A 26,572-nucleotide genomic window follows, 5' to 3' on the forward strand; every position below is an offset into this window, starting at 1 on the left:
ATATGTATATATATATATTACATATGTATATATATATTATATATATATGTGTATGTATATGTATATATGTATACACGTATGTATGTATACACGTATGTATGTATGTATGTAGTATGTGTGTGTGTGTGTGTATGTGTGTGTGTGTGAACTGTACGCAGACACCCTTGGGAAAATTCATGCCTCTCTCTTGCCGTCCCATTAATATTTCGCCTGTACTGTATCATGTTGAAATAAAAAAGAAAGTTTGACTATAATGAGTATGTTTGGCACTACTCCTTGTCCTTTCTTGAAAAAACTGCCATCACTGACAGAGCTTTGAACTGTGAGTTATTATAATGTGTGTTTCAATTCTACACTTAATTCAAGTTCCAAGTCTGAAAGAGAAACTAGAATGCGCCCTTAAATCAACATTCTGATTTGAAAAGTTTAAGGGTCCTTACCAACCCCTAATCTCAAAAAATCGATGGAAGGATCCTGCAATTTAGTATTATTAATGGCAGTGGCAGCTTGTGTTGAGCAGAGTGAATGTAAAGAGTGTGATTTTTGTCACAATAAGTCTGCCATGATTGTTATGCCAATTCAGGACATGACAGCCTGCATTAGTTCGGGACGTGACAGACTGCATTTCACATGATGCAAGGTGGTCAGAATGGCCACCAGCTCCCATTATGCACGCCCAAATGGCCGCCGCCCCTAACGACGGATGACAGATAACGTTACTATGGTAAAGGTATTTATTCTGATTGCACACTGCGATCTTTCTTCTTACTTGGCGCCCCGCCAGACTGGGCAGACACGCAGCTGTTTCATCCCGTGGGATTTCAACCCCCACACGCCACGTGCTCGATAATTTTTCGCTGGACCGAAGGGTTTCGAAGCAAACTCCATTCCCTGCTCTGCCGATGCAGGAGGTCAGCTTAAAATTAAGTACCTTTAAACCCACTTCGATCGAAGACTGAGAGCCGTTTATCTCCCGATGATCGTAAAAGGGACCACGCTTTTGTTTTGCCCGAACAAAGCATCGGAAAAGCCCAATCATTGGATTGGTCATAAAGGAGTAACGGTTTAAACTCTAATTGCAGTTATAATTTGAGTTATCAAGTTATCAAAAATACAGTAAGAACTGATGAGTGGGAGGGGAGCTAGAAAAGTGAAATAACTGTGAAAAACATTGTGTAGGATGCTAGTTGTTTTCTTGCAGCAGAGCTTTGGATCACTAGCTAAAATATAGGTGGGCCTACTGTACAAATTTTAAGGTTTTATTTTTAAACTGATGTGCTTTGTGCTGTGGAACAGTTAAGTTTAACATGAATAAACTACAAAGCAAGGTAAAAAAAGTTCCATTAAAATAGTTTCCTTTTTGTAAATATTGTGTTTAATTTTTGTCCAAATTAAAGACACATTTTTTCTTGCTCCATCCAAGTTAAAGCAAAACTGTAACTTAGCCCCCCAACCCCCCCCCCATGGTCACATTATAAATGGTGAGGATAGCCCTTGATATCCTCACTGTGAAGGGATTAAGGGAGGCTACCAGCTGCATTGGAGGAGACGTTAGCAGTTTTAGGCCTTGTACACATGAATGAAAATTAATATTACCCCTACATCGTTCTTGAAAATAACATTGTACACATTTTAACCACACAAAGCTGCACAAATATGCCAAAATGATGACAAAACTGCCCCCTATGCCAAATGCATGGGGGCAGAGCACCGCAAAGCTGAAACTTATCAGCCAATCAGAGTCATTCAAAACAACCATTTCGACCCTCATAATGGAAGGGAGAGTTGGGGTAAAACACCTGACCTCAAAGCGCTCTTTCTCCTTTGCACCTCAACATATTGGAGCAGCTGGGGCTGTAAAAAAACAAGCATAAATGTCTGAACTAATGTAAAAATCAGCATCTCTCTGATAAAATTTATTTCCCTCTGCTGCATGGCCAAAGCAATAACAATCAATGACAATAACACATGTGATATCAGCGCCCCACTATTTGTAGCAAACTGAGATGCACGGGACACTAAAACTTTGTTTTGCCATGTACACATGCAAAAATTGTGTTTTCTCAAATCTTCACTTTGGTCAGAGTTTTCAGAAATAATCATTATTAGTGATGTAAAACAGAGTTTCTGTGTGGATAAAGGCCAAAACACAAAACTGTAATTGATTTCCCAGCTATCCGACTATGTGTAGACTAGGCCTTAGGTTTGAGCTTAGGCTTTTGCGAATACACACTGGTGGAACTGAGCTGAAACAGCCGTTTAGTTTGGGAGAGATTTTTTGTTTTTTTAGAAATCACCATTCTATCTTAAACCTTCATTGTGAACACAGTTAGAAAAGTATCTGATGAAATAAATTTCTTCTCAATGAAAGTAAGCAGTCAAATGTATTCTGTGAAGTGAGGAGTGGAGCTAGGCGCACATATACTGGAGGAGTTTTGGCAGCAGAGGTTTCCAATCCTTTCTGCTTCTCCCCTGTGCAAGCCTCACAAGTACCCGTCAGGCAGAATTGCAAATGTTTCAGTAACACCGGCACTTTCCTCTCTAAACATCTAATTAAAATAAATTATGTCACTCCTGAATGAAATTAAAACTAAATGCTTTAAAAGCTTTTTTTCCCTCGTGTCAGCCAATATGAGCATTATCCCTGACACACTATTTTTCCACCTTATTCTCTCGCTCGCTGTCTTCATTACATGCACGCACGCACATACTCACATGAGTGATTTATTGAAACTCCTAAGGTCTGATTGATTGCAACACTTACGAATTGTTAAAGTGCCCAGGTCTTATTTGGCGACAGCAGAGGTCCCCCTGCCCCCAACTCACACCCTTCCTCACCAACCAGCTCATCGTCATTACCATGGAAACAAAGTGGTAAGAAATAGCTTTTTACCATTCTGGGGATAGGGAGCATTTCCTAATGCTCATTCCAATATGACCTTTCTCTGTGTTCCCAGTACATATACAGCCCTGGATGGAGAAAGAAGTAAACGTGAACTAATAAAATATCAATGATGTGAAATTAAACTGGCCAGCAAAAAGCCTGAACAATAATCCAGTAATATGCAACATATAGCAATGTTTTTTCAAATGCACAGTAGGACCACCCCTGGTCAATACAATGAAAATAGGTCTTGAAGGATTAAAATGTGTTGAGGATTTTTGAAAGCAGAAAGAACATGAAACTCTCTATAGAGCACATTAAATGCATTAATGTTTTATGTCTTGTACAGTTGCATTAGTATCCTTGTTTTCCCACAGTTATTAAGATAGATTTTATGTTGAAAGGTTAAAAAGTGACTATTTTGTGATGATTGTGATGTTAAAATAATATTATTAATACCACGTTAGTATTGCCATTTTAAAATGAAGCTACAATTAAAATCATATTCTGTACCATTTAATCTTTTCGTGGTCCAGGACCCCTTGATTAATGGGGTTCTGGGAACATGTCAGGTAATGAATTGTACCCGCCATGTCATGATAAGGGGACATAATGTGGAAATTCTGAAGCAACCTCTGTAGACATCAGCACACAGGTTAAAGCTTGGGTACATGCAATGCAACACTGACCCTAAGCAGACCCCCACATAGGTTAGAACGGGAGTCAACAAAGTAATTTTCTTTTTGTTCAGCATGGATTTCAGTCCCATAAAAAGAATTGTGGGCAGAGCTGAAAAGATGTGTGTGAGTAAGACAGCATATGGAAAATCATTTGTCTGGCGAGTAAAACGTGAACACTATAAGTTCTTTGTGATGCCAACAGTGAAACATCCTGATACAATCAATGTGAGGAGCAGTTTCTCATGCTTTAACACAAATCTGCTAAAAGCTTTGCCAGGAATGAAAAATGAGGTCAAAATATCCAGAGAAAACTTTGTGATGATGTGCATTGTGGAGCAGCAAGTTTCAAGGCAAACATGATGGGACAATTGTTGACAGATCATAAAACTGACATTTTGCATCCACTGCCATGAAGGAAGAAACAATGCAGCAAGAATCAGCCATCATCAGTCAGCTTTTGGATCAGAACATAATATACCTCATGCCAGTTGTGAATATCTATACTAGCTATTACCTTCATACCAAACACACAAAAGTGAGACATTTATGCATCTGAAAAAAGAGGAATGTAAAAATGATGACTTGAGCTAACAGTAGACCTTTTGAATTACAAGCCTTGGGTTTCAGCCCAATGATGTATGGGGAAATTTTGAAGAAAACTTCTGCACCACTCTGGTTCAGTGTGTGGTGGCAAGAAGACAGCACAGGTCAAACACACAAAGGCAGACTGACTAGGAGTGTTCATATCTTGTCACTCATTCGGACTCCAGAGAAACAGGATGGAAAACTTTAGCTGATGGTGTTATGTCCCCTTAGCCACTTTTACTTACCTGACTCTGCCAGATGGATTTGCTCCGCATATCCATCTGGAAACCTTCCGTTGAAGTAATTTTGGGAAGGGGCGAAAATACTGGTTAGCTGATGGGCCTATGTTGGTGATAGACGGGCCAAATAAACCAATCAGATCAACGAAGCATATGACGTACTCGTCAACATGCTTCGTCGTCGCTCTGTTACGAGCGACGACCAAAACACAACCACAAGCCAAGCTACTCTTGCTGCTGCAGGTAAAGGCTCGTTAGCTCAGCAAAGAAATATTCTGTAATTCCGATAAAACTTGCCCGATAGCCACGCTAACGCTAGTTTCATCGGCTGAAGCCGTCATGTTCTTTAGACTGAACTGTCGCGCTTCTCGTTGCGTCACACCTCAACCCGCCTCAAAACCAACGCTGATAGGACGTTCATTTGGTGAACGGCTCCAAATTTTCTTTAACGGAAAGTAGCCAGACTGATCTGCGAGTGAAACCTTGAAAGCTCGCGAGATCAGGATGGTCTCACGAGGCTACACTTTTACACCAGTCCTACCCTATTTTGCCTGCTCAGTTCTACAGGGCTCCACTTTATTCTACTCCTGTTGGTATAAATAAATGACAATAAAGCACATCTTATCTCCGTGCGCTCAGTGACAGCAATGGTGTGGCATGGGGTGGGTGTGTGACGCAGAGAGGGGAGATGAGACTGATCCATAGGTTTGCTTCACAGAGTTAAAATTTAGAGCTTTATGATTAGGTTTTTGCCTTAGCCATGGCAAGAATGACGAGGATGATTTTTAAGTAAAATACTGCTGAGTTTTGATTGCAGCAAAATAATTTTTTATAGGTTATAGAATATACACTGCATGAAAAGTGTGATTTTCGTCACAATGCGGCATTGTATATTGTCGTGGAAGTTCAGGTTAACGGCTGTTCACGGTAATTTGCAGGCAACACCGTAAACTGCCATGAATTGTCAGAAATTGACGTGGGCTTTCGTAGGCAGTGGTACCCCCATGACCCCCCTCCTCCTAATTCTAGGGGAGGCTTTAACATGTAAATGAAAATGCTGTGAGCTATACAAACGCAAATCAGTGTTGCAGGGGGAGGTTTCGCCTTTCTTAGCAAGACAGAGTCACATTTCTTCCTTAATGCAGACTTTAGCTGTGGGTGATTGTAGAATGGTATGTGACCACAAGTCTTACAAACCTTTGTGCCATCCTGTCTGAGCTCGTAGGTTTCAGTAAGCATGTATACTGTCATACATTTTGGACAAACCACATACTGTAAGAAGTTGTCACGGAGGACACCAGTCCATTTCCTCAAGGAGAATAAAGTCTTTGGAATATTGCTTGCAAAGGCAGTGAGGGAATTAGCACACACAGACAACATTTCCAAGTATCCACATGAAATGTTTGATGCCCAGAAGAAGTGATGTGATGGCATTGTCAGAAATCTTGAAGGTTGATTGCCATGACAAAAGCATCATGGCCAGAAGTTTCATCAACAAGTCTCCTGGTTTTTCACTTGTGGACTGATCGCTTCGTAAAATGTGTTATTTAGTTAGAAGTTATAAATTTACTGAAGGCTGTGGCTGGAAATAATTGGGGTGCAGATAGACAATCATTATTAAACATATATAGGGCTCTCATGAGATCAATAATACATTATGGCAGTTTCATTTATGGAGCAGCAGCTAAAACAACATTACAAAGAATAGATGGATTACAAAGTAGGGCTTTACGTATATGCACAGGAGCAGAGAAAACAACACCTATCAACGCTCTTTTAGTAGAGACTGGAGAAACTCCACTGGAATTCAGAAGAATGAAATTAGGTTTAGTATATTGGATGAAAATTAAAAGTAGTATGGATGAAAATGTAAGTTCAACAATTTTACAAACTTGTTGGGAATAAAAGGACAGGCCAAGAATGGAGTCTTAAAGGATTATTGGGAAATAAAGGAAATATAAAGGATATTTATAGATTAAGGAAAGCATTATTTATTTATTATTTATTATCTTCAGAATACAAAATTAACAAATAGAATTTAATAGATGTAAAACAGTGTTGCTACACACTCATGAACAGTAGGTGGCGGTATGCACCTTAAAGTTGCTTGCGATCCGCCATGATAGAAGAGAAAAAGAAGAAGAAAAAAAAACGTGCTGAGCGCTCCGCTCCTGAAGATGAAATAAAACCACAACTGCTGGTAAGTGATCAATGGCTAGACGACTCGTGTTCAACTCGTCTTCAACTTGCAAGAACAAGCTTTATTAAAGTGTATTTTTTGTGATTCTCAGTAAGCAATATGCCTTCTTCACAACTCGGAGACAAATTGCAGGCGCTATGAACCGGAGCAAGGGTAAGATTTAAAGAATAAGCTTTCATTCTGCGGTAAAAGGAAATAGATACGGATAGATACCGATCATAACTGTACATTTTGTTTTCACAGACTAATCTCGCCTCATAATGAAGCGGTGACCTCCTATTTGCTCGGAGCAATAACTACAAGTCCAGATTTACACGATGTTGATAAAGACGACATTGTGTGTAAGTGACTTGTTTTACTGTTTTCTCCTTCCTTGTTACTGTGTCTTGCGTTTGATTTTCATTCATACCACTCTCATTTAATTGTTTTCCAGCCGCCTGTAAGACGTATTATGAGACGGTACGCAGGAGCTGAAGCTGCCAAGAATTCAGCTCGGAGTCGAGCTAGAAGAAAGAGGGTAAGACTTTATTTGGTGACTATTTTTCAGGTGCATTGATAGATGTGTTGTGTCCATACGCAGTGCATCCCATCGCACAGTACTTATTCATTTTTTTTTTTTTTTTACAGCTGCTGGAATTGGGGCAGAGTGTGCAGGCGGATGTGGAAGTGGAACTTTGGAAGTCCGCCACCGTCGACCTCGTGTCTGGCGAAGAAGATGGCGTCGTTGGCGGGATCTCTGGATGGATTGTACGGCCGCTGTCATTGCGTAGGCTGGATCTCTCTGAACTCTGTGTGAAGCTGCAGTCCCGGTTAGAGGCGACGCCGAAGTACAGAGCCACGCACAGTAGGCGTCTGCACAACGGACCTGCCTCGGAAAGAACGCCGCCAGTTACCTCCAACCCCGAGGAGGCAAACGGACAGTTCACGGAGTTGTAATTTTTGGATACCTATGTGTGGGCAGATCCTCGCGTTGTATATAGTTGTTTGTTTTAATAAAGCTCTTTCTTTGCATAAACATCTTCCTGGCAAATGTTCATTTCCTGTATAAATTCATTCATGTCCTTGATGGTAGCCTAATAATGGTGTAGTAGTGTAGGATAACATGAATATACAGCAAAATATGAATAAATAAATATATATATATATATATATATATATATATATATATATATATATATATATATATATATATATATATATATATATATGCCAACCAATCACGAGCGATTTTATTCAAGCCTGGCCTGGCCACGTGTGGTTTTGCTGCCAATCACGAGCGATTTTACTTGTTTGAAAATAGTGGTTTCTGCCAATACTGAGTAGGTTATTCAAGCCAGACCTGGCCAGCCGTGCGGGTTCGCTGCATTCATATGCTAATTAGGGCCATTAGTACAGCTGATCGCTCTCCACATACGTCATAGTCCGGTTCCGACAATTTGTGGCACTGACAAACGGCGACAAGCGCGGGTTGCAAACTGTCGTTAACTGCCGAAAATCAGGGAGATCTGCGGTAGTTTACGGGGACGAAAATCTCCCTTTTCATGCAGTGATACGCGCAAAGCTGATTTGGCGTTTTCTCTAAGTTACTCCTGATAAAGCATGGAGCCTGTCTTGCCTTGCACACACAATGGTTTGATCAGAGCCATTGCACATTTTAGAGAAAGAAAAAACCTGATCATGTAATAAATATAGAATTTTTGTAGTGAGGGTGTCAGAATTGGCGGCCCGGCTCCATGCTGTTGAAAAACCAGCAGAATGCCACCCCTTAGCCAGCGTGGAGCCACAGAGATTAGCTTCACGTAGCAGTCCCCCAGCAGTTTTCGAGCAGCTGGGTAACCAGACCAGCTGAGTGACTATAAGCAGGAAGCATAGCTCTAGATTCCAGCTCCAAAGTCACCACCAACCTGTCTGCATTTCTGACAGATTTTCCCCACTCAGCGACATATCCACTGAGAAGCAGACTCTGGTAATTGGCAGCTCCATAGTCAGAAACGTGGCATTAGAGACTCCAGGGACCAGTCAAATGCCTACCAGGGGCCAGAATGGGAGATATCAAATCTATCTGAAACTGCTGGCTAAGGATATGTATAAATACAGTAAGATTGTTATTCACGCTCACGGTAATGACACCTGGCCCACCTGGCAGGCAGACCATTGGTCTGCCTGCCCACTTCGATGTCAAGATTTTGCCAAAGGTTTCTAAAAATAAAAAAATGGCATTTTAAAACATGGTCTACAAATATATAATGTTCAATAACATGCCTGAAGTGGGGGCAGAAAGTTGTTGTGAAGATGTTCCTGGTTGGGGCTCATTTGTGCGGATTTCCGTGCGATCCTGACTTAAAAAGACGATGGCTTGTAAATATTTGTTGAGACAAATTTAAGCTAACACCGCATAGCAAAGTTTGCAGCCTTCACTTTACTCTGGATCAGCTTCTTCAGACTGCTGGTGGGAGAAGAATGGTGAATAAAGGAGCCATCCCCGTGTTATTTCAATGGAAAAACTTCTGTGTTCCATTGAAATATATATATCTTATTAAACTCAGATAAGGGTTAAATAAGTGAAAAGGACTAGGAAGAAATTAACAAACCGAAAAGTAGCGGTATTCTGTTCTTTTCTTGGTTATGTATATATCGTTTCCTCTTTATCTACTGGGTATTTTTGTTTATAAAAACCAGCCTGAAAAAAAATCAAATAAATATGGATCTTTATATAATTTGAATGTGTTTTTGCTTTTTCTCAACCTCAACATGTCCTCCAGACACAGAAAATCGCACGTCTGTGAGTTGACATTGAGCGGGTAATCCGTTCAGATAAAGAAAAAAACTATTTGATTCAGTTATTCCTTTATATATTGTTGGCACCATTAATTAACTTTTTGCAGTGGCTTGCCTGCTAATCAATTATCCAAACAAACCTCTGGTCAGGGCATGGCCTTAATAAAGTGAACGAATGTGTAGTTCACTTTAGGTGTTTTCCAACCCTTTTTCTAAAGCCACATTGCCCTAATTGCAGTTCAGCAAATGCCTGTTATTATTCAAAATCAGCAAGTTGATGATAAAATGGTGTGAAGTTGTGCCTTCAACTTGTGCAGCTTCCCCACTTGAAAAGCATGGGACAGATTACGCAGTTCTAAACAGCTGGAATCCACTCAATAACCAACAAGATTCCTTTTTTCTTCTCTTTATTTTTGAATATGCTTGTGAAGACAGGAGATAAAAATGGTCTCAATGCAGGTAAAACCCTTAAAGCAAACCAACAAATAAGAAATAAATTACAAAATCACGTAAAGAATTTCTCAGTAAATTAATATTTAAATACATGAAAAACAACAAACTGATACCCAACGTTAAAGAAATAAATGTAAATTTAAATTTCTCTACTTGTATCCCATAAATAATAAACACCTCTATGCAAACTCTACAATGCATCATAAAAATGTTTAAATACCTTAATACTTTAATCATAAATAAGTACACAACCTTACATTTATTTTAATTTATATAATCTACTTTGTGAATGTTATACCAATAAATTATATTCCTTTAGATTATATTCTTTTGGCAATTATAAATATTAATGCCCATAATATCCTATTAAAATTTCCCTTTAAGATCTTTTAACTTTAAACTTATACAAATTACTAAAAAATAGCATTTAAAAAACACTGTCATATTTGATACTAAATCAATTCATCTATGCATTATTTTAGAAGATAAGAGGACATTGCAGAGGTTTTCCAAAAAACAATGAATGAAATAGAAGCTGCATCAGCTAAGCATTCAGCCCATGGCTAAGCTATTGCTAACTGCATACAGTCCGGGAGCAATCAAGTTCTAAAAGGTGCCGATCCGTCACAGAGTACATAATCGTTCTTACTGGCTGCCACTCTACTTGCTTGTGATCGTCTCCCACTCTGCACAGGCTTTTTATACAAATTGCTTTTTTGTTTCACCAGCCACCCTCATTTACTTCAGTCTTGTTTTGGTTGACGGTGCAGTGTGCACCGCGTTTTTTGGTCCGTGTGAACCACAAAGTCCCGCCGCATCCGGCAACTAGTTGTATAATATTTGTTTCACCAGCAGATGTCAGCATACATAATTTTCTGAAAATGTATTATGTATTAGGGAAAAATGTTTTTCCCTAATACATAATAAATTCCTTAAAAATCAATGGTTTGCTTTAAAATTCTGAAAATATTCATGGATCTCCAAGAGTGCTTTCTCTAAGCACTTGATGTTTCTCATGGCCACTGAGAAAGGCGTTTTAGAGCAAATAAATATTAAACTTTAGTCTTGTACATGTAAATTTCAATGTCTTGCAAATAGGTCAAAATCGCCTGGATTTTTACCAAACTGAAATCCACTTTTAGTCTCTATGTGATTTACAAATGTGCAAATTTCAATTGGCTTAGAAAAACATTTGTGGAAAATACATAGATTTTTCCATTTTCCAAACTTTTAAAAAAACAGAGTGTGGAACTTTAAAAAACTTCAATACATTCAGTGAGAGAATTGTTACAGCTTATATAAGTAATACATCCTGAAAATCTGGGCTCATTACACCAAAACATTGATTTTAGGTGAATTTTTCTAGTTTTGTCAAACAGACCAAGGTTTTTTTCACACTTTTGGAAATAGGCCACGCCCAATCATTACCATAATTATTTTTTTTCCAAGATGGCGCTGCGCAGGCAGCAGCCAGTCACATCGGTGGTATCCCTTCTTTTCCTACTTTCTCCTTTTTATTGTGTTTTCTGGATTGCTTGTATATTTTTGAATACCGGATCGGGTATTCTGAGCCTAGATGCCCTGAAGAAACCAACTTTTGGGACTCTAGTGATTATATTTTTGTTACTTTCGGCACATTTCAATGCCGCGAGTGGAGATCCCTTTGTCCGCAACTCCGAGCGTCCCTTGATCTACACGAGGAACCAGCTTCTCGGACTACGTGACTCCTCGCGCTGCGGCCCCGTTCATCACCACGCTGAGAAACTATACATCCCCGTAGAAATACGGAGGAGGCGGAGAGGATGTCGGGGCGGGAGGACGAAGCGGAGGAGAGGTTATTTACCATCGGTTGTCACTGGAAACGTTAGATCTTTACGGAACAAGACCGAGGAACTCACAGCACTAACCCGTGTCCAAAGTAAGTACAGAGACACTAGCATTATGTGCTTCACGGAGACGTGGTTAGATGGATCTGTCCCGGACTCAGTGATCTCCCTGGACGGCTTTAAACTTATCCGCGCGGACAGAACTTTTGCGGGGAGCGGAAAAAAGAGAGGGGGAGGGCTGGCGGTGTTTGTGAATGAGAGGTGGTGTAGCGCGGCGCATGTTCACGTGAAGCAGCAGATATGCTGCTCGGATGTTGAACTTCTCGCAGTGAGCTTAAGACCTTATTACTTGCTGAGAGAGTTCGGCCACGTGATCATGCTCTGTGTTTACATCCCTCCCTCCGCGGACGCCGCCGCCGCGTGTGAGCGGATCCACACCGCTGTAAACAATCTGCAAACACAGCACCCCCGCGCTCTCCTGCTGATCACAGGGGATTTCAACCATGCCTCCCTCCGTTCCACCCTCCCCACGCTCACCCAGTACGTCACGTGTAAAACAAGGGACAATAAAACGCTGGACCTTTTTTATGCTAACGTTAAGGACTCTTACACCTCCGCCCCCCTCCCCCCTCTGGGACGCTCAGACCACAACCTCGTCTATCTGCTCCCCCATTACATTCCACTGGTGAGGAGACAAAAGGCACAGAAGAAGTCAGTGAAAGTTTGGTCAGACGAAGCCAGTGAGAAGCTGAAGGACTGTTTCAGAACCACAGACTGGAGCATGTTCCAAAGCTCTCATGGTGATGACATCAACAGCCTGACTGAATGCATCACTGACTACATGAACTTCTGTGTGGAGAGCCGTCGTGCCAACACGACGGCTACGATGCTTTCCAAACAACCCCCGCTGGGTGACCCCTGAGCTGAAAGTCCTCCTGAACCAGAAGAAGAGGGCTTTCTACTCAGGGGACAGAGAGGAGCAGTGTAGAGTCCAGCGGGAGCTCCAGTGGAAGATCAGGGCAGCAAAGAAGGACTATGGGAAGAAGATGGAGGAGCAGCTGGCACAGAACAACGTCAGGGATGTGTGGAGAGGTCTGAAGAACATCTCCGGCTTCGGGCAGAGGACCAGCAGAGCTGCAGACGGAGACACCAAGTCTGCAGATGAGTTGAACACATTCTTCACTCGGTTCGACTCCCCCCTCACTGGCCCCCTCCCTGCCGTCAACTCTCCACACGTCTCCAACCACCAGCCCTCCAGAGACCTACCATCCCCCCCACCGCCACTCCTATCAACGACTGACCCATCCACACCTTCAGCCCTACCTTCCTCCCCCCTCACAGTCACACCAATGCAGGTGAGAGGACAGCTGACGAGGCTGAAACAAAGGAAAGCCTCAGGACCGGACGGCACCCCCCCCCCAGGCTACTGAGGACCTGTGCAGATGAGCTCTGTGAGGTCCTCAGCTACATCTACAACCTGAGCCTCAGCCTGGGGGTGGTGCCCACCCTGTGGAAGACCTCCTGTGTGGTACCGGTTCCCAAAACGCCGCACGCCAGGGAACCGGCCGACTTCAGACCAGTCTCCCTGACCTCCCACCTGATGAAGACCATGGAGCGCCTCATCCTAGCACACCTGCGCACCGTGGTGAGCCCCACCCTGGACCCACTGCAGTTTGCCTACCAGCCCAACATCGGAGTAGAGGATGCCATCATCTACCTGCTGCAGCGGGCGCTCACCCACCTGGAGACCACTGGGAGCGCTGTGAGAGTCATGTTCTTTGACTTCTCCAGCGCTTTCAACACCATCAGACTGGTGCTGCTGAGGACGAAGCTGGAGGATGCTGGGGTGGACAAACATCTAGCTGACTGGACCATGGACTACCTCACTAACTGCCCTCAGTACGTGCGGCTGCACGGCTGTCAGTCAGAGGTGGCACTCTGCAGCACCGGGGCCCCCCAGGGCACCGTTCTGTCTCCGTTTCTCTTCACCCTTTACACCTCGGACTTCACCTACAACACGGACAGCTGCCACCTTCAGAAGTTCTCTGATGACTCGGCCATTGTGGGCTGTGTGTCTGAGGGGAACGAGCTGGAGTACCGGTCGGTCATCATGGACTTTGTGGACTGGTGTGAGAAGAACCACCTGTGCTTAAACACCAGTAAGACCAAGGAGATGGTGATCGACTTTAGGAGAAGACCCCCACCTCACTCACCTGTGAACATCCAGGGGCAGGACATAGAAACTGTGGAGAGTTTCAAATACCTGGGTATTCACGTCAACAACAAGCTGGACTGGGCTCACAATACCAACGCCCTGTATAAGAAGGGCCAGAGCCGGCTCCACCTCCTCAGGAGGCTGAGGCCCTTTGGAGTGAGCCGGCCTCTGCTAAAAACTTTCTATGACTCTGTGGTGGCCTGAGCCCTCCTCTACGCTGTCGTCTGCTGGGCTCCTGGCAGCGCAGAGCGGGACAGAAAGAGGCTGAATAAGCTGGTGAGGAAGGCCACTTCTATCCTGGGCTGCTCTCTGGACTCTGTGGAGGAAGTGGCTGAGAGGAGGGTGTTGTCCAAGTTCACATCCATCATGGACAACACCTTCCACCCCCTGCACCAGACTGTAGAGGAGCTGAGCAGCTTCTTTAGTGCAAGACTTAGACATCCTGTCTGTAAAAAGGAGCGTTACCGCAGGTAATTTATTCCTGCTGCTATCAGATTTTACAATGCTGCACTGTAACTGCAACTGTGACCATAACTGTAATAATTAATGTGCAATAACCAAGGTGCAATAATCTATTTAATACACTGTCCTACAACCCGTGCAATAATCCTGATGTAGTGACTTCTGCTGCTATCAACACCTGAACATAAGTCAGTACACATGTATGTATGTATGTATGTACAAATGTATACAATGTATATGCACGTATATACGCGTAGGTACGTATGTATGTAGGCGCATAGATATATGTATTAGTATATATATGTTATATATATATATATATATATATATATATATATATATATATATATATATATATATATATAGACCACAAGAATGTAAATGAGACATTTACATTCCTATTTCCTTTTTTGTATTTTTATTTTTTGGTATTCTTTTTGACCCATTGTATATATGAAGACTCACTGTATATAATTGAATGCACCTTCCCTACTCTGCACCTTCTTGTATGAGCCGATGTGACGAGTGAATTTCTCCATTGTGAGATCAATAAAGACCATCTTATCTTATCTTATCTTATCTTATCTTATCTTATCTTATCTTAATACTTTAGGTCATGGCTATGACTGGAAGGGAATAAAGAAGGTTTTGTAAAAATCCAATCAGCCATTCTTGCATAGTAGATTTTTTGACATCACAGCGCCCCCTAGAGATGGACGATCCTTAAACGTGGGACACCTATGCAAAATCTTATTTGGAGTATGGGTTATGAAGGACATATATCAGAACAATTAGCAATTACATTTAGAGCTAGCTGGCTAACAATCACTTATTTTAGCATTACTTTTCGAAAAAGTCAAAATTAAAAAATCTGCCCCATAACTTTTTTTTAGTTGTCCATTACATGGTTATATATAGAATTTTGCATGGATTACACAAAAATGTAGGAGGAGTTTAACAAGAAAGGTTTGACCTTTGTAGCCATGTACCTCAAAAAGTATCTGGGAAACAAAGGGTGTGTCCACTCACTTTATGATGCAGAATCATCCAATAAACAAAGTGATGTGAAGTTTTTGATTGTGGGACCAGTAGTTTGGTGGTTACAGGCCGAAACGCATTGTCCTATGTTATAGCACCCCCTAGTTGTTAACCTAGTCCCCTAGTTGGGGTCTGAATTTCTTTTGACTTTTGGGTTTTGAGAAGAGGTGCACATTCTGTACTTGAGGCGAGGCACGATAGTAGAGGAATATGGAATGCTTTAAATGAAATCATGGGTCGGAGACAACTGTGTGCACACCCTTTGTTGAATGAAATGGATTTGTTCTCACAAAGCCAGGTGATATTGCTAATCATTTTAATGACTATTATGTTGAGAAAGTATCTCAATTAAGGCAGACTATGAACACTTCTCACAACATTAGATCACATGAGTGTATTAAGAACATACACATATATAATGAAAGATAAAAGTTGTGAATTTGTATTTCAACAAGTTGATGTCCATATGGTGGAACGTTTGCTCTGTTCTTTTCCTGAAACTAAGGTAGCTGGATTAGATTATCTGGATAGCAAACTGCTGAGAATGACTGCTGGTGTCATAGCAGCTCCCATCTGTCATATTTTTAATTGTTGCTTGGATGTGGGCCTGTATCCAAGGATCTGGAAGGAGGCTAAAGTTATTCCTTTACCTAAGGATGCTAAATCTGCTTTTAATGAGAGGAAATCTAGACCAATAAGTATTTTACCTGACTTATGTAAAATTCTGGAAAGGTTGGTACACGCACAAATTCAAAATTATTTTGTAACAAAAACTTTTTACAGACTCTCAATATGGATATAAAGCTGGCCGCTCAACCTCTACTGCAATGATTCATATGACTGATGACTGGCTTAAAGCGATATAAAATTATATGCTGGTAGGTGTTGTATACCTGGATTTTAGTACTGCTTTTGACATTCTTGACCATACTTTATTAGCTGAGAAACTTAAACTTTATGGTTTTAATTACTCTGCATTAAAGTGGATTGAAAGCCATCTGGATTGAAAGATCACAGAAGGTTTATCTGAATGGCAGCCTCTCCAGTAGAAGAGGTTCTGCATGTGGAGTTTCACAGGGCAGCTGCTTAGGTCCTTTACTTTTCTTAATATTTACTAATGATATAGCATGGGCTACAAAAAGTGCCAGAACTGTCCCGTACACAGTTGATACCACTTTGTATTATGCTGCACCTTCATGCAGTGAATTAAATCAGGTTTTGAGCAGAGAACTGAATGTTGTGTGACAAACTGGCCCTCAACATCTCTAAGATTAAGTGTATGGTGATTTGTTCAAGGCACGAGCTGTCCACAAGCCCAAAGCTTGATTTAAACTTTTCTGACTCTACGGTTCAACAAGTTGAAAGTGCCAAGCTCCTTGGTGTGATGGTAGACTGTTCTCTGTCTTGTTCTTACCACATTAATTATATTGTTCTGAAAATGGGAACAGCAATTAATACCGTAAGAAAATGTTGCTCTTTTGTGACCCGTCCCCTTTTATGTCAAATAGTTTAGAGTCTAGTCTTATGTCATCTTGACTATTGCTCTACAGTGTGGACATAGGGGTGAACTCAGAAAGCTCCAGGTTGTTCAGAACAAGGCAGTGCGGTTGGTACTGGGTTGCCCCATTAGATCTAATGTCAACCAGATGCATGCCTGCCTTTCCTGGCTTATGGTTGAGAACAAGTTGCTTTTTAATACACCTATGCTTTTTAAGTCAGTCATGAGCAGTAATGTTCCAGATTTTATACATTCACAAATTGTTTTTAGTAATTCTGTTCATTATTACAATGCTAGAGGTTCCAGTAATGGACAGCTTGTTTAACCAGGTCCAAAAACCAATGCACTAAAGGGATCTTTCATATATAGATGATCATAATCTACCTCAATATATCTGCTGCACTCATAGTAAATTATCTTTTAAAAAGAATCTTCTGAGACTCCATTTGATGCCCTGAAGTGTTTTTGTTTTATTGGCTGTTTTATTATATTTGTTCTTGTTTTATTGTCTGTTTTATTTTTATTTGTCTTTGTTTTATTGCCTGTTTTTTTTATTTTACTTGTTCTTTTGTGTATTCTCTGATCATTTCTAAACCATGGTGTGTGAAGAACTGACATTTTTGGAAATTTAATATTTGTGACTGTGCTTTTATTGTATGTTTTTAATGTGGGCCCCAGGAAGACTAGCTGTTTGCCAATGGGGATCCTTAATAAAAAAAATACAAATTACATTTCAAGTTGTAAAGGGACATTTAGGAGGGCCTAAAAAGCCAACCATGGCTTTGGAACCGTAGGATGCAGACCCTGGATACAGCAAGTACTTTGCAAGATTATCAGGATATTGTGTCTAATCACTAGTGGATGTAACAAGTAGATGTTTTGTTTCCATTTGCTCAGCCATTGACTATTTTTTTAACTTGTTAGCCACTAAATTTTCAAATATTGACCTATTTTACTCAAGACAACGGCATTTGTATAATGCTTAGCTGGGTGACGGTCAGTCTAAATCTGAGAGTTACGACGAGACAGAAAGATCTGACAAGATATGTGGTTATTTTATGGTAAATTTGACTTATTTAACTTTCCTGAGTAGGAAATGTACCATTACACTTAAATGTGTTTTTTTCTTCAACTCTTGAAGGAAATCTAACAATATTTAATTGACATAAACCTGATACAAGTCTAGTTGGTAAGTCAATATACGTAATTATTCATTGATATTTATACACTGTGGAATTCAGGATTTTCTCTGAAAGAATTGATTATATTACCTACTGTTCTCTTAAGAGGAAATACAATTTCAAAACATATGGTCAGAAATATACATAAAATAGGCAAATTTTCATTTTCTTAAGCAATAGAGACTAATTGCTAAAGGTGGCTAAATACTTTATTTTGGTATTTTGGTAAAGTATGTGCAAATGGAAGAATAAAAAACTTGAGTAGGGTATTTACCTCCCCCCCAATTACTCTATGACAGCATGTGTGTGTGTGTGTGTGTGTGTGTGTGTGTGTGTGTGTGTGTGTGTGTGTGCGTGCGTGTGTGCGTGCGTGCGTGCGTGTGTGTTGACATAGTAGGTGGGCTAGGGTAGGTGATCACAAGGACACACTGTGAGAAAGAAGCAGATACTGGGCCAAAGAGATGTTAGAATGCTGTCCATATGTGTTAAAACACATACTCTCTTTTCTTCATAGTAGGTACACCTGGTCTGGCGTTCTGTTAACTGTGACATCATCCAGAGAAGACGGCTCACCCGCTACTACCATCTAATGTAGAACAGATTACTAGATCAATGTGTGCTTCTGTGCTTTTTTGTCTCTCTTGTTGTGTCTCTGCTCTGTCTTCTGTAACCCAAGTCGGTCAAGGCAGATGACCGTTCATACTGAGCCCGGTTCTGCCGGAGGTTTTCCTTCCCGTTAATGGGGAGTTTTTCTTCCCACTGTCGCTTCATGCTTGCTCAGTATGAGGGATTGCAGCAAAGCCATGTACAATGCAGACGACTCCCTGTGGCTCTACGGTTCCCCAGGAGTGAATGCTGCTTGTCGGGACTTTGATGCAATCAACTGGTTTCCTTATATAGGACATTTTTTGACCAATCTGTATAATCTGACCCAATCTGTATAATATGATTGAACTTGATTTTGTAAAGTGCCTTGAGATGACATGTTTCATGATTTGGCGCTATATAAATAAAATTGAAAAAAAATTTGAATACTGGTAGCTATTATACAGGATGATCCAGCAAGAATCTCTGAATAAAGACTTGGAGTGAATCAACTAGTAAGACAGGATAATCAAACTAGAAAATTTCTGAAGAAATTTAAGAAGGCGCCTGCCTCGTGGTGCTTATCATGCTACCGTAATAGTTACCCTTGCGAATATCATATTCCTACGTTCATCACAGTCCCTGCAGTGAGCGTGGAATTGTGGATTATGTGATTTTGGTGTCTGTGGAGCATGTCTGCAGCACGTAGCAGGGGCAAAAAGGTGTTAAAATGGATGTTTGAGACCTCCTAACATGGAGATGCTTTATCCGACATAGCCCAGATTTGTTGTGCATTCTCTCTAAAGGAAGTAAAGAGTCTGTCAAGCAGAAGTTGGTAGGACCTTTCTAGAGCTACTTCTGGTTAGCACCATGCTAACTGTTAGCCGCTAACATAGTTATGTTCAGTATCACCAGGTGATAGTACTATGTTAGTTTGGTCCAAATCCTATACTGAAAATATTATTTTCTCCCTCAAAAAGGGAGAAAATAATATTTTGCATGTTTTTTGTTTATAACGTCGCCATGGTAACTCAAAATGGCGACTGATACAAAAAAATCACTTGACTGGATGAAGATGCACCTTTTGATATATATATATATGTATATGTATATGTATATATACACACACACACTATGGGGTTGAAAATGCAATACCTTTAACCTAACACACCGGGTTGTGATCCTGCGACTTCTGAAGTGCCAACCTCAACACTTAAGCAGTAGACCAAACCACAGCCATATATGGCAGAGCATTTTGCAGAGTTTAGCTCTGTACATGCCCAGTGAAAGCCATTGGGTGAGACTTGGTCGACAGCAGCACTTAATTTCTCCGGAACCGTAAATGGTAGAGACGTAATTTATTCAGCCTTTAATTTGGAACGGATAGGGGAACAAGACAATGAGACGCAGCTAATCAGCTGATTGCCGACAGCCAAGGGGAAGGTCTGCATCAAAGCACCATGGGAAATAGAGTTTTTATTGATAGCCTGCTTTAACATGAACTTCTGCTGTATAAGTTTAGAAAATCAGTATAAAGTGCTTCTGAGTTTGACTCGGTTTAAAAATCATTCAAGTATAGACAATGGTGTTGAAGTGGTATGAGAATAACTGAAAACATGTCTGAAATTTATTGAAAGACCTCAGTTATGCAGTCAACTGAACTGTAATATGGAGGGATAGGGTTGAAAAAATAAAATTAAATAAAATAAATATACCATGTAAAACCTGTCTGTAGAGCTCCCAATAATTAGTTAAAGGTATCATGATGTTATTAAAAGACGATTAAATACTTCAATGTACCATGAAATAATGAAATATCTGAATAAAAATGTTAAAGGCATCAATAAATGCTGAAATGTATTGATTTAAATTCAAAAATACTTTTTTAAACCCAAAGGGAAATTAATCATTTCCCTGGCCTGTAGTAACGTTTTGCCAGCATAGTTCCGTTGTCATGGAAACCCACTGACACGTGCTGTCTGTCTGCAGCACGCAGAGACTTGGTCAGTCTGTGTAATTGGATTAGAATGGAATACTTTGCCTCGAACAACCCCCGATTTTTCATGAACCGTAAATGGTAGAGACGTAATTTCATAATGGATAGGGGAACAAGACAATCTATGGGTTTTTGCTTGAAATATTTTAATAGAGCCGTAAAAACTTATTATATAAAGGGGATTTTTTTTATGGAAAGCAGAAATCGTCTAAAAAGGGTCCCAAACAAATCGCTCTAGCTGAAAAAGTATAAGAGATATGAACATAATTCTTTCACCATGAGTATCAGCAGGCTTTTGAGGACTATGATGCTTATTTTTATGTTATGTATGTTTATGTACAAAAATTGGTTCAGGCACAGCGGCGATGTAAAAAAGTGTATCATTTAGGGGGAAGCAAATCTGATCGTCTTTCAGGATTTTACACATTCGCCACTCCCTAAAAAATTGTGCCTGCGGCAAAACTGTGAGAGGTATCCACAAAATTCCTTTTTTGTGAGTGGCAGAAGGGTCTGGACACTCATGTGAGAAACTATCATGCCTGTACATCAAAGGGTTTAGGAGTAGCGGCGATGAGAAAACATGTGTTGTTTGGGATTTTAAGGTGTCATTTTTCAAGACGGCTCTAAAGGAAATGAATAAGGAGGGTTTTGACTTGGTGTCGCTCTGAGGTGATTTGCGAACAATCTTTAAGTCCTACACCAATGAGGGTTACATTTCCTGAATCCAGACAAAAATACCTACCTTTTGATGTATACTTAGTCTACATAGTGAAAATTGAGCGAGTAAGCTGAAGTTGTTTGGAGTTTAAAATTTTTTAAAAACACCAGAGTGGGCCACTCTCAAAGTCTGAGAATTCCGTCATTGACTTTCATTATAAACGATGATTCTGCTGATTTTTTGACATGAGCTTTGAGGAGTAACTGTAAGAAAACCATAAAAGATATCCATATCCCGTTTTCACTTCTGAGTAGTTCAAGATATATCTCCAAACTGGAAGTTAAATGACGTTACAGTACAGCGTTAAAAATGGTCATTTGGAGGTTTTTTGAGGCTTTCTTTCTACCCGACTCCATTCATTCCTATAGGGTTTTTTGGGGTGGTTTTTCGCTAATTTCGTAGTACAAATAGCACACTTCACAGCATCAAGATGCACGTTTTGACATATAATTTGTGGGGGTAGACCCTACGGTTCGGGCTTTAGTAACGGTGACGGAAGAAAAATAAATAATAAAGAAACCCTTATTAGGTGGCTACTAATCATTAGATGCATAGTAATAGGCTCTTCCCATGCATTTGTAATATAGCAAGGCGACTGCCTCGTAGTGCATATCGTCCTATCCATAAGAGTTACCCTTGTGAATATCATATTCCTACGTTCATCACAGCCCCCACAGTGAGCGTCGAATTGTGGATTATGTGATTTTGGTGTCCGTGGAGCATGTCTGCAGTCTATGTAAAGTGAAAATTTAGCAAGTAGGCTGAAGTTGTTCGGAGTTGTGAAATCTTTGAAAACGCCAGAGTGGGCCACTGTAAAATTCCAGCATTTTCTACATTGATTTGTATGGGACTTTTTGGCATGGTTTTTCGCTAAGTACGTCGCCATGGTAACTCGATATGGCGTGAAGTACAAATAGTACACTTCATGGCATGGAGACGCATGTTTTGATATATAGTTTGTGGGGGTAGACCCTACGGTTCGGGCTGTATTAACGGAAGAAAAATAAACTATAAAAAAATAAAAATAAAGAAACCCTTATTAGGTGAATAGTAATAGGCACTGCCCATGCATTTGCATGGCAGTCACCTAATAAAGAAACCCTTATTAGGTGCAGAGTAATGGGCCCTACTTCAATGAGGAAATGTAACCCTCATTGGAGTAGGATTTATAGATTTTTCACAAGTCCCCTCAGACCACAACAAACTCAAAACCCTCCTCATTCATTTCCTATGGAGCCATTGTGAAAAATGACATTTGAAAATCCCAAACAACACGACTTCGCATCGTCGCTACTCCTAAACCGTTTCATGTATAGACATAATACTTTCACACATGAATGTCCCGACCCTTCTGGGACTCGCAAAAAAGGAATTTTGTGGAAAACTGTTACGGTTTTGCCGCAAGAACAATTTGTTCGCGAGTAGCGAATGTGCAAAATCCTGAAAACGCTTTGGACATGTATACTTCCACATGATCCACTTTCTTACATTGTCGCTGTGCCTACACTGATTTTTGTACAAACATAAAAATAAGCACCATAGTCCTCAAAAGCCTGCTGATAATCACGATGAAAGAATTATTTTGACATCTCTCTACTTTTTTTAGCTACAGAGATTTGTTCGGGACCCTTTTTAGAGGATTTTTGCATTTTCATTAAAACCCCCCTTTATATCATAATTTTTTGCGCCTTTATTAAAATATTTCCAGCAAAAACCGAATGTTTTTTTTATTAATGAAATGCTTATTGTGGAATCGTAGTAATTTTCCGACTTTTAATTTAAATGCATGTACTGGGTTAGGCAGGAAAATCTATTGGCCAGCCCCACCAAGATTTTTTTTCACTAGCTGCCACTGTCTGTAAGGCAGCAGAACTCAGGCTCAGAGATACTGTGAGGAGTTCCATCACCCAGGGGACCTCTAAGTAGAGGTAGGAATCTGCCTGGGCACCTCCCTTTGTTGTGCCTCACTGTAAGAGGACCACATGGATGACCCAGAATGCAATGGAATATACAGATAATTTATTTTTGAGGTTTTGACAGCACCAGTGGCTCGATTTTTGTATAGTGGGCTGACAGGAAAGAGGGTATGAGAGACGGGGAGAGACATGCAGCAAAGAACCACTGGTCTGAGTTGAACCATGGTCGGCCACGTTGAGGACTAAGGCCTCCGTACATGGGTCGTGCACGCTCACCACTGCACCACCGAAGCACTGCCCTATACAGACCCTTTCCTAAAAATTTGAATGTCATGGAAAAACGGTTTTATTTCCATAATTCCATTCAACAAGTCAAACTTTCATAGATCCTAGATTCAGAGTCCACAATTGAAACGATTTCACATTTTTATTTGTTTATTTTTATATAAACCCCACAAGAAACAGAAAAACACAAACTTACTTAGAAGGAAATAACCATTTACTTCTCAGTTTTTGCAGAACAAAAGAAATATCTGTTGAGAAGGACAAGATGTTGTTATCCCAATAGATACCTAAGTCACAGACGAGACACTGTGGCCATAAAGTGGGTGATGGCATCCCTTGGGTTCTCAAGTGGGCGCCCTCCTTCGTGGGTGTTTTGCTGATAGGCCCACGACACCTCCAGAGGGTGTCATGGGCCTATCAGCCACTGGCTCCCCTTTTCAGCGGCATTGGAGAGGTCCTTTATTGCCTGCCTGTGGGCCTTCCCTCGCACCCCCATCTCCCTGAGTAGCCTTGATGTTGAGCTGGCTATGAACCCCCACCTCACTCACCTGTGAACATCCAGGGGCAGGACATAGAAACTGTGGAGAGTTTCAAATACCTGGGTGTTCACGTCAACAATAAGCTGGACTGGACTCATAACACCGACGCTCTGTATAAGAAGGGCCAGAGCCGGCTCCACCTCCTGAGGAGGCTGAGGTCCTTTGGAGTGAGCCGGCCTCTGCTAAAAACTTTTTATGACTCTGTGGTGGCCTCAGCCCTCCTCTACGCTGTTGTCTGCTGGGCTCCTGGCAGCACAGAGCGGGACAGAAAGAGACTGAACAAGCTGGTGAGGAAGGCCACTTCTGTCCTGGGCTGCTCTCTGGACTCTGTGGAGGAAGTGGCTGAGAGGAGGGTGTTGTCCAAGTTCACATCCATCATGGACAACACCTTCCACCCCCTGCACCAGACTGTAGAGGAGCTGAGCAGCTCCTTCAGTGCCAGACTTAGACATCCTGTCTGTAAAAAGGAGCGCTACCGCAGGTCATTTATTCCTGCTGCTATCAGATTTTACAATGCTGCACTGTAACTGCAACTGTGACCATAACTGTAACAATTGATGTGCAATAACCAAGGTGCAATAGTCTATTTAATACACTGTCCTACAACCCGTGCAATAATCCGGATGTAGTGACTTCTGCTGCTATCACCACCTGAACATAAGTCAGCCCACATGTATGTATGTATGTATGTATGTATGTATGTATGTATGTATGTATGTATGTATGTATGTATGTATGTATGTATGTATGTACAAATGTATACAATGTATATGCACATACATACGCGTAGGTGCGTATGTAAGTAGGCGCATAGATATATGTATATATTTAAGTATATAGATATGTTTATATATATATATATATATATATATATATATATAGACCACTAAGAATGTAAATGAGACATCATATGCCCATTCCTATTTCCTTTTTTGTATTTTTTTGGTATTCTTTCTGATCCATTGTATATATGAAGATTCACTGTATATAACTGAATGCACCTTCCCTACTCTGCACCTTCTTGTATGAGCCGATGTGACGAGTGAATTTCTCCATTGTGAGATCAATAAAGACTATCTTATCTTATCTTATCTTATCTTAATCCCCTGCAGCCTACTTCCACCCAGAGTACCTTCACTTTCTATCCTTGTTGTTGGGCTTCTGCTGCAAGATTGGTGTATCTCAGCTTCTTCCGCTCAAAGGCTTCCTCTATGGCACCCTCCCAGGGTACCATGAGCTCAATGATGTACACCAGCTTGAGTGAGGAAGACCACAGAACGAGGTCTGGACGCAGGTTGGTGGATGCAATTTCGGGTGGAAAGCACAGCTTTTTGTCCAGGTCTGCCAGCATTTTCCAGTCCCGTGCTCCGGCCAGCTGCCCAATGTAAGCCCTACTGGTGATGGTGAAGCTGGCTTGACCCTCTCGAGCAAAAAGTGTTGGCTGCCGGTGGGATGGAGGCGGGGGGAGTGCATTTGCACTCATCTGCTGGCTTTCCAGCACTGCTGCAAGACTTCTGAGCACCTGGTTGTGTTGCCAGGTGTAGCAACCTTGGGTAAGGCTGGTCTTGCATTCCACTAAGATGTGCTTTAGTGTTGCTGGGCTTGGGCACAAGGAGCATGTGGGGTTGTCGCCATACCATTGGCTTAGGTTTGCAGGTGATGGTAAAACATCATAAGCAGCTCTGATGATAAAAATGAACAAATACAAACTTGATTTTTTTCAATTGTGAGCCCTGAATTTATAATCTATTAAAGTCTGACTTTTTGAACGGAATTATGTAAATGGAACAACTTTTCAATGATATTACATCTGACCTAGGAATGAGCATGAGTGTGTTGCTGGTCTGAAGGGTTTATGTGTTTCCCTTCTATCCCTGTTATCACTTTGATCCAATCTCAGATAAGTAGAAGGCAATTGGTAGGTGGATGGAATAAAAGCAGGATCCATAGAGGTCAGTATAATACATTTAAAGGCATCAATTAAGGATTTCTGCAAAGGTTCCTCAAGGTATTGGAACATTGCTGGAGAACAAAGACACTACCTATAATTATAATTTAACAGTTAGATATATTTTCAAATGTAAAACACAAGACAATTTATTACTAAACATTCTTAGTGTTTTTGAATACATGTTATTTTCTGTGGGCTTCCTCTGCTGAAATTGTGACAGACTACTGTGGAGACATGCACCATTGCACATGTTTTGTCAAAACTGTCAAAGGGATTTAGCATGTGACTGATGTTGAAACACAAGAAACAAACAGAAAGGGATTTTATCCAAGCCGATTCCCTACAGTTTTCTATGGGGACAGTGATTGATTTATTTTGATGGTCTTTAAGAAAGTGGGACATGAAGCCAACAGCCGTCATCCAGAGTCTGAGCCTGTAATAGCAGGAAGAAATGGGGGTGCACTAGTGAAGTGGCATTTTTATGGTTGATCCTAAAGCAGTGAGGGATGGTAGTTGCTAGTCGCGCAGAAAGCACTTGTCACG

At 41.0% G+C, this 26,572-nt stretch overlaps 1 protein-coding gene and 1 long non-coding RNA gene across 3 annotated transcripts in view; one reads left to right on the forward strand and one right to left on the reverse strand.

Moving 5' to 3' along the window:
• LOC105917636 (glutamate receptor ionotropic, kainate 2) overlaps positions 1-26,572 on the reverse strand; it is a 1,028,886-nt gene that overhangs the window by 650,999 nt on the left and 351,315 nt on the right. The window lies entirely within an intron of this gene.
• Positions 6,509-7,052, forward strand: LOC118558147. The gene is made up of 3 exons (XR_004928172.1): positions 6,509-6,741; positions 6,832-6,929; positions 7,022-7,052. It is a non-coding gene; the product is annotated as an uncharacterized LOC118558147 (long non-coding RNA).

Source organism: Fundulus heteroclitus, chromosome 3, assembly GCF_011125445.2.
Source record: "Fundulus heteroclitus isolate FHET01 chromosome 3, MU-UCD_Fhet_4.1, whole genome shotgun sequence".
In the NCBI taxonomy this organism is placed as follows: domain Eukaryota; kingdom Metazoa; phylum Chordata; class Actinopteri; order Cyprinodontiformes; family Fundulidae; genus Fundulus; species Fundulus heteroclitus.